Here is a 17,184-nt window from a genome sequence, read left to right on the forward strand (position 1 = left end):
CCTGCACTGTGTGACTGCAGCGCTTCACTACTCACTCCCCGTGTCCCTTCACCACAGCCTTAGAAATGACAGCGCTGACCTGACATGCAGGCTACCGAGCCAGAGCGCTCTATACATTCACCCACACAGAGATGACCTGACATGCAGGCTACCGAGCCAGAGCGCTCTATACATTCACCCACATTGCGTGAAGATTCACATATTTATCAAAGCCCTTTCTCCCTCTTGCATCAAGTTAGAAAAAGTTTTATTTATTGTGTTGATAAGAAGATAAAGCAGAACTATCAGGCTGTGTGAGCAGGCTATCCTGCACAGAACCTCTCTATCGGCCTCCTTTTCAGCGGCTCTCTGCCGATACACACACATCCCTCTTCGCTGCTCCTCAGTCAGCTGGGAATTGACCACACACGTAGCCTACTGTACACACATGCACAAAAACAAACACTCATCAAGCAGCACTGTGTAATAGCAATCAGGGTGCAAGTTCATAGACATGTGAAAAAGATCTTGTTATAACAAGAAACTTTTCACGTAATTACATAATACTGAGCCTTTTTATTTATTTAGTGTGGCAGCAATACTCTCCCGTATCTTACCCCACAACCACCATTTTGAAAGAAAATCCTTCTCACAACAAGCTAAGGTAAGATTTATGATTTTGATTAGCCCTCACATCATTACGGAAGCGTATTGCTGCCACACTAAAATAAATAAAAAGGCTCAGTATTATGTAATTACGTGAAAAGTTTCTTGTTATAACAATATCTTTTTCACGTTTTAACAAGATATGTATCACGTTATTACATTAAATTATCACATTATTTCATGATAATGATATTTTCACGTTATAACGTGAAAATATCACGTTATAACGTGAAAATATCACGTTATTTCGATATGATTTTTTCACGTTTTTACAAGATATTTATCACGTTTTTACATGAAAATATCACGTTATTTCAAAAAAACGAAACTAAACGAAACGAGGCCACGAGAGCTCATGGCTGGCATAAATGATAACTAGTCGTGTCTGAACTTGCACCCTGTCTGCTATTAGGCCTACACAGTGCTGCTTGATGAGTGTTTATTTTTGTGCATGTGTGTATGTGTGTGTAGGCTACGTGTGTGCGGCAGAGAGCCACTGAAAAGGAGGCTGATAGAGAGGTTCTGTGCAGGATAGCCTGCTCACACAGCCTGATAGTTCTGCTTTATCTTCTTATCAACACAATAAATAAAACTTTTTCTAACTTGATGCAAGAGGGAGAAAGGACTTTGATAAATATGTGAATCTTCACGCAATATGGGTGAATGTATAGAGCGCTCTGGCTCGGTAGCCTGCATGTCAGGACATCTCTGTCATTTCTAAGGCTGTGGGAAAGGGACGTGGGGAGTGAGTAGTGAAGCACTGCAGTCGCACAGTGCAGGCTGCTGGAGAGCACAGCAAAGAAAATATTCAAACAGCAATAGCATGCGCTTTTTGAGATCACAGTAATCAGCCCGGCACCACCGGGAATCCTCCTGACTCTCCCGATTGCCACTCCGCTAGCCTACTGCACACAGGTGCAGAATATTCTGGACAATGCTTGGGTGTTCGCATAGGCTATAGGTAACAATATCATCCACCGTGTTCAATAACGAGAATGTCTTAAACCGAGCTTAAAGCTTATGTATCTTGTAAAAACGTAAAAATATCATATCTTGAAATAACATAATATTTTCACGTTATAACGTGAAAATATCAGTATCATGAAATAACGTGATAATTTCATGTAATAACGTCACACATATCTTGTTAAAACGTGAAAAAGATATTGTTATAACAAGAAACTTTTCACGTAATTACATAATACTGAGCCTTTTTATTTATTTTAGTGTGGCAGCAATATAGCCTGGCGGGCCATCCTATATCATTGAAATGTATAGTCTGGCATCGAACCATTCACCTCGCTTAATCGAAGGGACGGGCAGAGAATTGTCTTTCAAACTGCCTAGGCATGCAATAGGCCAGCGCTACGACCATATCCGTATCCGGTCGGCAAAACGGCAAATACATCCTTCTTCGAAAGGAATGACTTAAGTGCATTGTGTTGCTCAACTTTCAAAGAAAAGCACAAGTCCAACTTCTCCAAATTTGACGGCAACGCCGATTCAAACAACCGCTCTTCGTTCGCCATAGCCACCTTCCTTGTTGTTCACCGTCGCAGGACTGTCGTTATCCTGTTAAGCCCGCCTTAAGACTCTAACAAAATAGAGCGCTGTGATTGAATAACATTCACGGTGTTAGCCAATAGAAATCCCTATGGTTTGATACTAGACGTACAGGCTGAGCAAATTAATTTGCCGCCGCTAGGGTGCGTCTAGATTTCTAGGCTAGCAGCAATACGCTTCCGTACATCATAGCTTAAAAGGGCACCAGTTGAGGTGTAGTGCATTTGAATGTTGTTCTATTCTCTTCTTCTCTAAATCACCTGAACTCTGGACATGAATGGTATCCACTTGGAGTGCAAAAAATAGATAGATAGATAGATAGATAGATACTTTAATAATAATAATAATAATAAGCTTTATTTGTATAGCACCTTTCATACACAGAATGCAGCTCAAAGTGCTTTACATTTGAAGCATGTAACACAATAATAGTCAGTCAGTCATTATCAATCACTTTTCTTTGCTGTTTATGATCTACTCAGCAACATATCAAAAATATAGAAAATGACGTCATAAGACTTAACCCTCTTACCCTCTTACACTTTATTGATCTCCAGGGGAAATTCAAGGTCTCAGGAGCAGCATACATACAACACAAACACATTCTTTAACAGCAGAAAGAGTAATTAAAGTATATAATATAAAAACACAACTAAGCAGTAAGGACAGTAGAAGATAAAGAATATGCTAAATATACTAAAATACAAATTATACTAACACTTAATACGATATATAAAAATATACTAAAATACAAATTACAAAAATACAAATTATACTAACACTTAATCTAAATCAATTCTCAAAACAGTATCCATATAGTGGTGATTAATAAATCAGAGGAGCTTGCAATGACTGAGGCAGGGACTGAGCCTGTGATTCTCTGTGCATAGTAAGGTATGGTAAGGTGCTCTAAGGTGCTCTGTGTGAATGAGTGTCATGGTGGTAGTGCAATGGTGATAGTGGTCATGGTGATAGTGCAAATGAGTAAGTAAGTCAAATGAGTAAGTAAAAAATCATTTCCACCATACTGTAATGTCTCTTTAAATGCCTTTGTAAGGCTGTTTAGGTAGTTTCTATGAAAATGTACAATGACATCAGTCTGCTATGGAGGAGATTTCAATTTTCATCAGAAACTATTGAAGAAATTCCAAGCTAAATATTGCTTGGTCAGATAATGTTTTTTATTGTATGTCATTTCCAAACATGATGTGCCTAGGAATTTGTAAAACAATAAACATTTAAAGTTAAATATGTGTATTTTGCATGCAATGTTAACTATTGGCTCAAAGCTAATCTGTATTTATTCAGAAAATACTGTAGAAATATCATTGCCACCACACTGCCCTTTGTGGTGGAAAAGACAATACAACATTTCTACAGTATTTTTGTACAAAGTCAGGTAGAAAGTCATATATATATTTTTAGACTAGATATACATTATTCCCTTGTAATATTTTAATCACAAGAGGAGAGGCTTTGTAGCAAAGTCAGCCACAACATGCTCTGTTGGTTTTTGGTTTTCGAGGACGGCCACTGAAAGGATCTGAAACGCATTTCCGATTTCTCCGTCCCCGCGAGAGTTTAACAGGTGCGATAATCCCCATGTTATTTTCCCATAGGAAAAAATCTCAAGATACTGGATCTCCAAATATGTGGGATGGCTTTTTTTGTAGGGAAACTTCAGAGATCTATGGCTATAGCAGAGGTCATGTTCTAACCTGAATCTGACTGACTCTGAAATGTTACCATGTGTTTCAGGGGGGAAGTTGTTGGTGCCCACATCAAGGGCTTGCATGTTTGTTGGGTATATTGCTGACTGGATCATAAACGGCCAAAGCAACAAGGAGGAATGACCAAAGAATTTGTTGTTAGATAATGGTATTTGGGTGCCCGCACAAGAGTTTGTGTTTTGTTTGGTTATGTTGTGGATCTGATCATAATTGGGCACAGAAACAAAGAAGACTGACTGAAGAATTATTTGGTATTTGTATTTTCTGGGTGCCTGCATCAATGACTTTTGGTTTGTCTGGTTAAGTTGCTGATCACATCATAAAAGCCCACAGTAATGAAGGGAAATGACAGAAGAATTTGCAGGTACTTGTTATTTGTTGGTGCTCTCATCAAGTGTTTGTGTTTTGTCGGATGACAGACTAGTATCTCAGTGAAATGAAAATGAACGAAGGGTTTGGCCAGGCGAGATACGTTTCTGATTGGATCACAAATGGCCACAGCAATGAAGACAATTGACTGAAGAACTTGTGGATATTGGTGGATGCCAGCATCAAGGGCTTGCGATTTGTGTTATGTTGCTGATCAGATCATAAACAACCACAGCAACAAAGAGGAATGACTGAAGAATTTCTTGGTTTTGTTAGTAAAGTAATTAGTGTGGAGGCGGGTGGGTTTTTTACATTCACTTTCATTCATTGTCATGTACATCACAGCACACATAAAAAACTTCTCCGCAGTTTATAAGCTCATCTCCTACTTGATGTAATAATACAGGTTATTTATTTTCAAAACATGTCTACCCATGCCAGTATGATATTTCAGATTGTGGTGGATGTCTTATAATGCATACAAATGTATGATAATTGTAAATGGGTTCAAACCTGGTATGAAAATGGTCTAGTATTATTGAGTGACGTGTCATAATATTTTTAAATTATAGATGTATACTTAGACGTGGTGGAAATGACATTTGTTCAGTGCATGTCAGGAAAAAAAATATCTTGTGATATTAGTGTGCCCTCTGGGTCTTAAAACTACAGTACACATAATCTCATGAGACTGTGAAAAGTGTGATTTGGGTAGGTAGAGGTGGCATCTGCGACTTTCGTCTAATCACTTTGTTACGCCCGGTGCGTAATTCCAAGATAAATGTATTCAAAGTGCCGAGAAAGCATTACAGGCCATGAAATACAAAAATAGACAAATGTTTCGGGCCTAGCCCATCATCAGTGTCTCAATTTAGAAACACGTCACCAGGCGTGGACGCCTCTTTTAGGTTCCCGCACCAATCAGTTTTGTATATCTCTCAGCCCCTGAGTGCGGTCTCTACTTTTCTACTACATAAGTGTGATTGGAACATATTTTTTTCCAGAAGTTCACAAGGCCAAAAGGGCACCAAGTTGAATAATCACCCCTTAATAACTTTGAATTTAATTTAATTTAAATACCTGCATTTAGCCTGTAGCTGTCACTAACTAATTTGATTAATTGTTTTTATTGATTATCAGCAGCACACAAGCTGCTGTGACTGTCTAGCAAAGCATCATATTAATGGGGTAGCTATAGCTAACTGTAGTAAGCGAGGGGTTTAAATAAGTGTTGGCTTCTGAGAGCCATATTAAACCCACAGCTGACAAATGAGTTGGGCCATCTCTGTGACTCACTGTGTGTCCCTCAACATTTGCCAATATTTTGAAGTAGACTTACACACAGGAGTTTAGTCATGAGCTATCTTCCTAGTTGATTTCCTAGCTGTCAAATGGTTTGAGGAAATAAACATCTTCCAAAGAAATAGGTTAATGTGTCATTAGTGAAAGGTCATAAGGCCAATATGGATGGATAATAATCAAAGGTCAAGGATGTTATGGGCCAGCCATATACCACAACATAAAAAAGGACATAACTTCAGGTGAAGTTTAAACAGTAGAGAGTATTTATTAATCTTCAGACTTAAGAGATATGAATCCCATGGCACTTATTGCAAAGAGTAGGTTCCCAGTGTCCTGGCTAAATTCCTGACATGGCTCATTCAGTCTGGTCCCCTAATGTTCCCCCAGTGTACGTGATTGGCTCAATCATTCATCCTCTCACTCTCCACCTCAAGCTGGTGTGTGGTGTGTGGCTTCTGGCACATAATGGCTGCCATGCATCACGGGATACACATTGGTGGTGAAGTTCCCCCTTCACTGTAAGTGCTATCTAAGTGCAAGTTGTTGTTGTTTAATGTCTAGGGGATACTATATGGCCTTCTTTTTGTGGAAGTGAACTAGTGAATTGATGGGTGCCAATGTATGAGTCAGTATGATAAATGTGTGTTGAGGGAGAGATCTTCTAGCCTAAACCCATTTGTTCAATATGTGTTCAATCTTGTGTTGCAACCACATGGCCATGTTCCGGTCAGTGCAGAGCCACCAACAAAACGTTGTTTCAACAAAATGTTTCAGAAAAAATATTTCTAAAATATTTCAACCACAATTTCACAGTTTAGAATTATAGCAAAAGTTGAATGCATTCATTTTTAATTGTTGATGATGTTGATGTTGATGATGAGGTTTCAAGTAAACACTTGCCTTGTTTTACATTTATTTTAAGTCACTACTGATATTGATTAAGCACACTGTTTAGGCTACTTCTTAACAAAGATGATGACTGTTAAGCCATGCATTAACAAAACAGGTTCAAAACAATCAGTTGACCAAAAAAAACATTGTTGATGAGTAATGGCAGGACTTGTTCTACTTACTTATCACATATGCCTACTTATCATGGTTATGGTTATGGATTTGGCAGATGTCTTTGTCCATAACGAATACTTATGTCATATCATATAGCCTACTTGTCACAGAAATACTCAATCACAAATATGCTTGTCACACATTCAGCACATATAAATATTTGTGGGCTTTCACAAACCTTGACCTGTGTATCCATCCATCAGTTTGCTTCAAAGTCTTTCATTCTAAAAAAAGAACTGTAATAACAATGTTGCTTGAAGGAAACTCATATTAGGCAGTGTGCCAGATTTGTTGGAATGAGACCTTGTGGGGGGCTGTCATTGTCATTATCGTTTTTCTGCATTGGTATCAAGTGTTGTTTGATGATCTACTTCTTTACTCACTTATGAGCAAACAAGTACAAATAATGTACTGATTTCATATCTATGGCTCTTTCTCTCTTGAAATGCCCTACTTAGTCAGCTAGTGCATAATTGTTCTAAGCCCAAAACCACTGTGTGAGCCAGGGGCCATAGTCCTGTTTTGTCTGCATTATCATCGTTGACTGATCCTGATGTTCAAATGCTGTTCTTCAGATGGGACTTCATACACATCTGTCACAGTCTGGTAGCTGTACGACGTACTAAGAGGCCCCTGAACGTACATCAGACCTCCAACGCAGTCCACCATCCTGAAGAGAGTTGCTGCAACAGCCAAGAATGTCGCGGCGAACAACTTGAAAACTCCAGTCATGGTCAGTGCTGTCTTCGATAAGACTGAAACAAACAACACAATAAATAAAATATTTTGTCTCCGTGTAGACTTGAGCACTATTCATTTTTCCAACTCGTGAAAAAGAAAGACATAGCCTACCTCGTGACGCTATCAAGCATGTGTTCATACAGGAAACAGGGTTATCTTCTTCAGTCTCCCTCTTCATATAGCAGTTCGCCTGAATTCATTTAATGTATCCGCGTCTATGTCCTGATAAGTTCCCCACGTTTCAACAGACAGCCAAAGACTCAACCTTCCTTGGAAGTCACATTATCGAGTAGGCTTGTCTAGGCTACTTTCGATGCGTCACCTCAGTCCCGGGAAATTCCGAATCCTGCTGTACAGTAGCTGCGTTCCTTCGAAGGGACCTCACCTTAACCATACAATTATACAGGGTACATTTTGTCTTCAAGTAACCTAGGCTAGCATATAACTATTTTAAAATGGATCTGTAATTCTTGCGTTTAGTTAAAAATAAAAGCAAAATGTGTGTGTGTGTGTGTGTGTGTGTGTGTGTGTGTGTGTAAAACTACTGCCGTTTGAGGATAAGTATTAGGCTTATAGCCTATTGAATACATTCTACTAGGTTTTTAATCATTAACAACATTTACAACAAGGATTATTATTATGACCGCCGCGCAGCGAAGCGGCGGTCATATAGGTTTAGTCAGATTTTTTTTTTTTTTTTTTTTTTTTTTTTTTTTTTTTTTCTTTTTCGCATGCCCAAATTTCCGTCAATGAGTCCCGGGACACTGAAAGACTGGGGTACACGAAACTTGGTGGGCATGTAACCCCACATGGATAGCATGGAACCATCGTTTTTCGTTTTGATCTGTAGCCCCCCCGCTGGACTGGACCCCCCGAAAGGAGGGTAGGGCAGACACAGTTTTCTGTGAATATCTCGAAAACCGTAGGGTTTAGGAGGACCATTTTTTTTTTGTATGTTGATCTCAAGGGGCCATGTCAACCCATTCCATAACCACTCATTTCATGTATAGCGCCACCTAGTTAAACACAAAAAAGTAAAAATGAGGTGTTGTAATTGAAGGTATCTGTGACCTAACATAGTCAAAACTGCACGAAATTGGAAGTGTAGGATCATTATGACACCCTCTGTATGCACGCCAAGTTTCGTGGAATTCCGTTCATGGGGGGCCACACAATAAATTAATTTATGTTACTATACACCAACTGGCCTGTAGGTGGCCGGAGACAGTTTTCTGTGAATATCTCGAGAACCGTAGGGCCTAGGAGGTCCACCTTTTTTATGTATGTTGGTCTTAAGGGGGCATGTCAACCCATCCCATTACCACTTATTTCATGTATAGCGCCACCTAGTTAAAAATTAAAAAGCAAAATATTTGGTGTTTTCATCTCAATATCTCTGGCTGACAAGGTCAAAACTGCACGAAATTAAAAGTGTAGGATCATTATGACACCCTCTGAATGCATGCCAAGTTTTGTGTACTTTCGTTCATGGGGGGCCTTACAATAAAATAATTTATGTGTACATTTAGTGACGTACACCAACAAGGATTCCCGGGACACTGAAAGACCGGGGTACACAAAACTTGGTGGGCATGTACCCCCACATGGATAGCATGGAACCGTCATTTTTCGTTTTCATCTGCAGCCCCCCCGCTGGACTGGACCCCCCGAAAGGAGGGTAGGGCAGATACAGTTCTCTGTGAATCTTTTATGGTATGTTGGTCTCAAGGGTCCACATCAACCTGGCTCATAATCACTCATTTGTGATTTGCCCCCCCCCCCCCCCCCCCGGTAAAAAATGAAAATCAGTAGGATTAAAAGAAAGCCAAAATAAATATTCATCATCATCATCATGGCTGCATTTTCAGTATTGGCGAGAAGTAGTCGTTTGTCCACTAGATGGCGCATCGTTGCAGTGAGACGTAATTTTGTTGGAAGTTAAAAGTGGGTTGGAAAAAACAATGGACTCTTCATACAAGGACTGTAATTTACCGCAGCGAACATCTAATAAGGATAGGACGATGTTCACATGAAGTGTAATTCCCATTTCTTCTTGAAGCCGAAATAAATCTGAGGATGTTTATCGGACATGCTTGGTTTTTACTGCAGGTACGTTAATCTTGTAATATCAATAAGGACCTAGGTAATGTTACCGTTAGCGTTGGTTGAGTGATGGAGGCATTTGATTTATTGCATTTGTAGAAAACTATACATGCGGTTATACCAAGCAAATGTATAGCAGCACTGTTTGTATCTTTCGACTGTCATTTATTGCACGTGCTACAAAATCATTCTGTGCAATGGAAGATTTACCAACGTTACACCAGTCTGATACAGTTTTGCCTATACATGTGTGAGACTGAGACGCCTGTTTATTTTGTTTTAAGTGCGTGCAGGGTGTGAGAGGGGAATCGATGTGCTTTGATTACAGCTTGGTAGTTGTAGTCTGAAATTAAAAAGCACGTGTGTGTGAAGTATCCAAACAATGACACCTTCATTTCATTATGGCTGCTTTAGCAAAACACCTTAAGCTACTGTGTAGTGGATCCCATTTAGAAGTGGCTACTTCATTCGCGCTTTCCTTGACTCATGGAGCTGCGTGAATGTTATTACAACTTTTCGCCACGATATGACAGTTTAAGTCCGCTTGATACTGTAAGGCGTAAGCCATTGGTTTCCAAAGGAGATTTTATTTGTGTCGCCAGCATAGCCTATTGACAATTTATGTTGTAAATAGGCCTACCTTATAATCCTACCTGTAGCTTAGGGAAGCTTTCTATTAGGATCTAGTTTGTTAGTTACCGTTTTGTCATAACTCCCTGATGCATTTTTGCATTTAGAATAGCCAGAGCGTGTATATCTCAATCGGAAAATTAAACAATATCGGGTGCCTATGGACTAGGCTGGGTGAACCCAGCCTGATCTGCCCGCTATTTATTTTTTGATTTCTTAAAAGATTGAGCTTGGTCTGATGAAAGCCAGACTAGCCATGGACCTCAGTTAAACAATGCAAGGGAACATGAATCAGCCTATATTTGCACTAACAATAACGGACAAAAGCTCTTCAACTTTGGCCCGTTAAAATGTGTATGAACAGTCTAGCGACGCATCTTAAAAGATTGAGCTTGGTCTGATGAAAGCCAGACTAGCCATGGACCTTAGTTAAACAATGCAAGGGAACATGAATCAGCCTATATTTGCACTAACAATAACGGACAAAAGCTCTTCAACTTTGGCCCGTTAAAATGTGTATGAACAGTCTAGCGACGCATTTCATCAAGGCCCATTTGGACATGTCAGTTATTTGCACCACTGGTTAGATGTAAAACAGCATTTCGTTTCAGACTAGGCTACTGTTACTTAATTTGTGCATTAACAATAACGTTTCAGACTACTGTTACTTAATTTGTGCATTGACAATAAAGTATTACATGAACTAAAGATGACTAAAATCTTATGTAGAAGAAGAAACATTCACAAAAAATCCATCCATCCAAAAATGACCTTTGTTTTTGATAGCTGTTGAAAACGGCATGGAACTGACAGAGATGTTTTTGTTTAAAAATACATAAAAAATAAATAAATAAATAAATAAATAAATAACATTATGCTGATACCTTTTGCTTTTCCCAAATACAATGTAGCCTACAGGTGTAAGTGACCTTTCATCAATCCAGTTGCAATGAATGAACTGTGATGAACTGCCCTACTTGAGATTGTTTAGAGATTTTAAAGGTTTTATAACAATTCTACATCTTCTTTGGCTATTCTACAATCTATTCACCTTTTCAGCACCAGTAGGGTACTTTCTGTGCAGCCGCACACACACACTCAGGCATGCCAAACAAGCATACACAAAAGTTTCAAGAGTGGGGGATGGAGTAAAATATGGAGACAAATTGAAGTGTGATTTATTTTCGCGGAACGGATGTACAGGACTGAGCGGCGGTCATATTTTGTACCGCTATGCGGTACATCTAGTTAAGCCTGGTATAGCAGTTAGAACTGCTGGACAAGTTTTGTCCCATTTGTAGAACAGGGGTTTTCAATTAGTTTGGTTCCAAGGATCCCTTTTGGGATAGAACATTTTCCATATGGCCCCATCATACAACATTTAAGCATGCCATTTGTATTCTGAAGTTGTGGCCAGGTCCATTATCCCATGTTTTCTGGCAGGTGGGTAACTCAATTTTGGATTTTGCATCACTTGACGTTGAGACATGGACTGACTCAAACATCTAACATTTCATCGGCTAGCTAGGTGACAAATAAGCAAAGCTAAGCAGCAATGGTTCTTCATGTCCTGAGTAAAGTTTTTCAAGTTAAATGTGAATGTGGATGGGAGCAAATAGACACAATTTGCTTGTTTTATGGGTGAAAAGGGGTGCCATCTCATCTGTACACATGAATTAAAATGATAATCCTCAACTGTTAAAGGATTTTATGCTTTTACATAGACTTGCAATATTCAGATGTTGCTTTTACTATCAAAAATAGTTCTATAATGAGGCTTTTACAGTGAAATATGTTGCTTATTGTAAATCTACGATGGAAATCTAAATGAAATAACTTGTTTTTACAGCATAATGGTCATGGCAATATAGCAGAAAAAACAAAGTTGATTATCCAAGTTTAACATTTTTAATTTACATGTTGTTTTGTAATGATTGCAGCAACACAGCTGCTATGTTTTTTTCCGTAAAAATAGTTGTTTTGATGAAGTTCTATGAGTAAGTTGTTCTTTGGAAGTCTTACACAACAGATAGAAGGATTTGTGAAAACCCTCTGTGACAGTGACAAATTTACTGATGGGCAATTCCATGGAAAATTCAATTTTTTGCAACATCCATAACGCCAATAAAATGTGATGGTATAGTATGATGTGAATGATTACATGAATTTTGAGCATTTGCTATTTTTGGCTGAAGAATGTAAATGAGAACAAATGCACAAACATTTTTCATTCACATCATACAAATGCCAAGGCATTTCACTGGCATTATGAATGTGACAAAAAGTCCATTTTCTGTGGAATTGCCCTGATACAGATCTGTGACTTTTGGCTCAAAATCTTTTGCCACAAGTGCTCAGGAGTTTTGCACCAAATATACCTTCATACTTAGTTAACAATTAGTTTAAACCCTAAACAGTCCTTTTACTTATATGTATGTATGTTAGTTTCAGATCACCTTTGTTTTGTTTCATCTTTGCAGGTATTGGAGAGGATCTGATAATGTAAAAAGTGGGGGTTCACCCGAGATTGTATATCTTGTGTCCTGTGGCGTCCTGTGTTCAGTAAGTTTATTAGGCTAATAGAATACACATAGATGCAGGACCATCAGTGCCAGAGAGAGCATAATAGAAGTTTAGGTAGGTAGGTTTGATAGAAGTTTACAAAGACACTTACTTTAAGGCATTTGATTGCATTGTAGCAGAATAGTCATGGCCTAGAGATGAATGGGTTAGACTAATTCTTAGAAGGCCCAATAGGCATACACTTAATTTGGGCTTTGTTGACAGCAGTGACTATGAGACGGTCAAGAAGGCTGCCCTCCTGGCATATAACCTGGTACCGGAAGCTTACAGGGAGCAGTTTAGACATTCTGAATTATCACTGGGTCAGATCAGATGTTGACTTTGCCAGGAGGCAACATGAGCTGGTGTTTGATGAGTGGCTGTGTGTTTGTGGGGTCCATATAGTTTTCAAGAGTTGCGGCAGCTGATAATATTGGAACAGTTCAAAGCAAGCGTGTCCCGTCCCACTGAGGTTCAATTAAATGAACAACAAGGTGGCAGGGTAGCGGAAGGCAACCAAATGAGATAGCGAACAACTATGTTTTGGCCCACCATGGTCCCTGGAAAAGCAAGCCCTCAGATACAGAAAGAAAACTGTGTGTAGATGGGGAAAACCTAGTCAGTCTCAGTCTTACTCCTGCAGGCAAAGCCTTTTTAAGCCTCTAGTCACTCTGTTGAGATAACATGCCACTACCATAAGAAACCAGGGCATATGAAGTCTTGTTGGCCTTTAGAGAGGTCAGTGTAGTTCCCATCATCCTGTGGCTTGAGTTTCAAGTACCGTGACAGGTGCATGCGACTCCAGTGACTGGTAACCTGGACATCAGGAAGACCCAAGCCAAGATTCTCAGGCACTTCTATCGGCCTTACTTACATAGGTGGTAGCTCTTTGTGGATCTTGTCATGCCTGCCAGATTGGTTTGGTGGGAAACCCAACCAGATTATTCCATTGGCTTCATTGAGTCCTCTGCCCATTGTGGAGGACCCATTCTCTTCTCTAACTCTGAAGACCTGAGTAACTTTTCCCTATTTATTGGTCAGCAATCTGACATGACTCCTTTAGTACAGGATTTTGCAGATTTGTTCAAAGACGTTCCAGATCATACAAATGTTGCCATCTACGTGGAAATGTACTAGATTTTGCAGATTTGTTCAAAGACATTTGAGGTCATACAAATGTTGCCATTCATGATGTGGAGACAGGTGATGCAATACCTATAAAGCAACATCCTTATATGTTACTGCCAGCTAAGCTCAGGAAGGTGGAGACAATTACATCAGGAGAGCCAGTTCTGGTGTAGACACAGGATGCCAGATCATTTTCAGGGACACATGTTTGTTTATTTCTTTAATCTTTTTGTCTTGAAATGTGCAAACATTTACAGCACAAAAATGCAAAACTACAAAAAAAAAAACATGTCTAAGTATAAATAGAGTGATCTGTTCTGTGTCTGTTTTTCATCCAATGGCCCTGGGAAGTGGGAACTTAGGTTCTGTGACATGATATTATGAGCTCTGTGGAATACCTGGGCATTTTAAAGGCACCATAAAGAGTTTTTTTTTACCTTCAAATATTTCCAAAAAAGACACATATTTAGTTCATTTAGGCTATTATTATGCTTTTCAACTGTAGGGGGATCCCAAGAGCAAATCTTCTTCAGTGCTGCTCTAAATCTGGATGCCTCTGCCAAGACACCGTATTGGATCATCCAGCAGGTCAGTAATCCAAAAGGTGTGTCCAGATCAACACAGTAATGATTTTACAGAGCCACGTTTCTGCTATGGTTTAATGGTGTTTCTGCCATGGTTATCAGTTCCCTGATCTGAACTCAAAAGAAAACCAGTGGGGTGAGTGCAAGAGGAGAATGCACAAAAAAGGACCTAGGAATCTGGATGACCCGGAGATATTCTGTAAAGACGAATGCCCTTATATCCCCTGCTTTGTATTCTCCAACGTTTTTACGATTTTATAGGGGGAGACTAAAAGTTATTTTATCAGCATATGGAATTTTTGCAAAGAATTAAATAGTAATTGTTGCTTGCTTGCTTGCTCTTTAAAGTTAAAAGATTTTTGTTATGCCTCTTTTTACTCATCACTGCCACGTCATATAAGCCAAAGTGAAACCGAATGCCCACATCTGCATTTTGAGCCAGGTTCAGATGATCTTGTAGGATGACCACGGTTACCTTCTGTCTTGTATAAAAAGTAGAACCAGTACTTTTGAAATGATCTGAGCGGACACACACATACGGATGTACAGATGGACCCAATTACAATGCATTCTAATTCTGAGGAATTATAATCATAATTTGACAATTGACAGAGCACACCACAAGGTGGCAGCAGAAGATCATCAGCAAAAAGTATTACAGGTAATTTAAAGAGCAACTTCACTCAAGCAGCACAATTCTGAAAAAATGTGTGCAGAGTGTGCAGGAGGGTGAGGTCACTCTGAGAGAGGTACCAAATGCTGGCTCTGGTCTTGTGAGGTGCAGGTTGATTTAAATAGATAATGGTGTGCTGAGCCATTTTCAACCCATGAAATGCAAATGTTGTACATTTACATGTACATTTTTATCCATATGAATAACAGCTTTGATGTGTTTCACCACAGTGCAGTGATACCAGTTTCAAAGTTCCAAAACATATTTAAAGTTGTGGTTACATTTTCATTATATTATTATGAACCCAAAGAAATGCTGGTGGTGTAGGCCTCAAAAGAATAACAGGAATGACATGTTCAGCAGGTTTTGAATGTAAATGTATTCATCCAATGTCATTTCTGGGTTCTTTTCACTACTGGGCTTGCCCCTACAGTTGGGGAGTTTGTGATGCGATCTAGGAAAACTCTTCACATGGTATGCTCAAAAATCCTTGATTTATGTTCCATTTCAACCCTCTCTGGTGAAATTTCACCAACTTAAGATTCTGATACCATCCTAGCAACATTCTGGACACTGTCCCCTAGCAAAATCCTGAATACTATCCTCCCAAAATCTTGGAGTGACATATAAGACATAACACAACATATAAGACAGGACAAAAGAAAGAACAGGACAGACAAAGAAAAAACAGGACAGAGAGGAGTGTAAGGGGGAGGGGGGGGGGGGGGTTAGTCCGAGATGGAGGAGGAGGGGGCTGGGAGCATAGGTAGCCTTCCTCCTGTTAGTCCTAGCCAGAGGACAACGCAGACGCCTGCCAGAGGGCAGCCATTAAAAAACTCTATGTAGGACATGGGTAGAGTCTTCTAAGATGCAGTTGGCTTTTTAGAGTTGCCTTATCGTGCAGTGATGTTGATGATTTTAGAACATGATAATATTACATGATTTCATAGTTTGCTACTGCACATTTGTCGTAAAGCAATTTGCAATTTGCTGTTTCTCCGTAGATGGGTAGGGTTCAGCTGGTAAGGCGCGCCTTTCCCCATATTACACATTAGTTTACCATAAAAATTACTTTATTTACATTTACAGTATTAATTTAGCAGACACTTTTTATTATCCAAAGTGACTTACATATGTCAATTACAAGGGCCATTGTCCCTGGAGCAACTTGGGGTTAAGTGTCTTGCTCAAGGGCACAACGGTGGAAGCTGGGAATTGAACCCACAACTTTTCTGGCTACTGCATGCTAGCCCAGTTCCTACCGTACGCTACCACCTGTTAGTAAGGCAGGCTTAAAAACTTGCACAGGATTCCTTTAAAAGATATGTATTCTTTGTCATTAAGTGAATGGTTTACAAGCCCACATCAGTATATCTGATCTAAGAACAGTGACCGAATGAAGGTGACCCATCCACATGTTCACATAAATCCCCACTGAGCAAGACTGAAACATGCCACCCGTGTCAGTGATATCCTTGTAATCCTTGTGTTTGTTATGAAAGATTTGGCAGACCTGTCACAACATGTTATTAATCATGTATTGAAGTTTACAAAGTCTAACCACGGATCTTGTTGCACACCTTGTGCCTTTTATTTGGTTTACAGACACAGATCATGACTGTGCGTAATGTCTTTTGTCTGTTGAACAGATGCCAATTCATGACTAGCCTCTGGAAACCCATAAGTCTACTAGTTGCCTTCATCTGAGCTGTCTAAGATCCGCAACTCAAATACACTAAGCTGGAATTGACTGATGTCGTGCAGAACTGGAGTCCACTGACATGTCTTCCATATAAATGGAAGTGAGAGGATTATTTCTCATCTACACACAGATAAATTAATACATGTGCACTCCCACTTACACACATTCTCATTGCACAGCATAGTGCTACTTTACTTTAATACTAAAATCCTCTTTGTGAATGTGGCAGGCGTCCTGTCACTAACCCAACACTGAGGTTAATCAGGCAGAGAGAGAGAGAGAGAGAGAGAAATGTCTGGCCCTGAAGGGTTGTCTTTATCTTTCTCTGGTTGCTTGCTTACTTTCTTTCATGCCCTGGCTTTATTTTCCCAGTTTCCTTTCTCATAA

At 39.5% G+C, this 17,184-nt stretch overlaps 1 long non-coding RNA gene across 1 annotated transcript; it reads right to left on the reverse strand.

Moving 5' to 3' along the window:
* Positions 1-7,006: 7,006 nt before the first annotated feature.
* Positions 7,007-7,742, reverse strand: LOC121697274. Its single transcript, XR_006026417.1, has 2 exons — positions 7,527-7,742; positions 7,007-7,429 (listed from the first exon to the last, which is right to left on the reverse strand). It is a non-coding gene; the product is annotated as an uncharacterized LOC121697274 (long non-coding RNA).
* Between the last annotated feature and the right edge of the window lie 9,442 nt (positions 7,743-17,184).

The sequence above is a fragment of the Alosa sapidissima genome, chromosome 22 (assembly GCF_018492685.1).
Source record: "Alosa sapidissima isolate fAloSap1 chromosome 22, fAloSap1.pri, whole genome shotgun sequence".
In the NCBI taxonomy this organism is placed as follows: Eukaryota; Metazoa; Chordata; class Actinopteri; order Clupeiformes; family Clupeidae; genus Alosa; species Alosa sapidissima.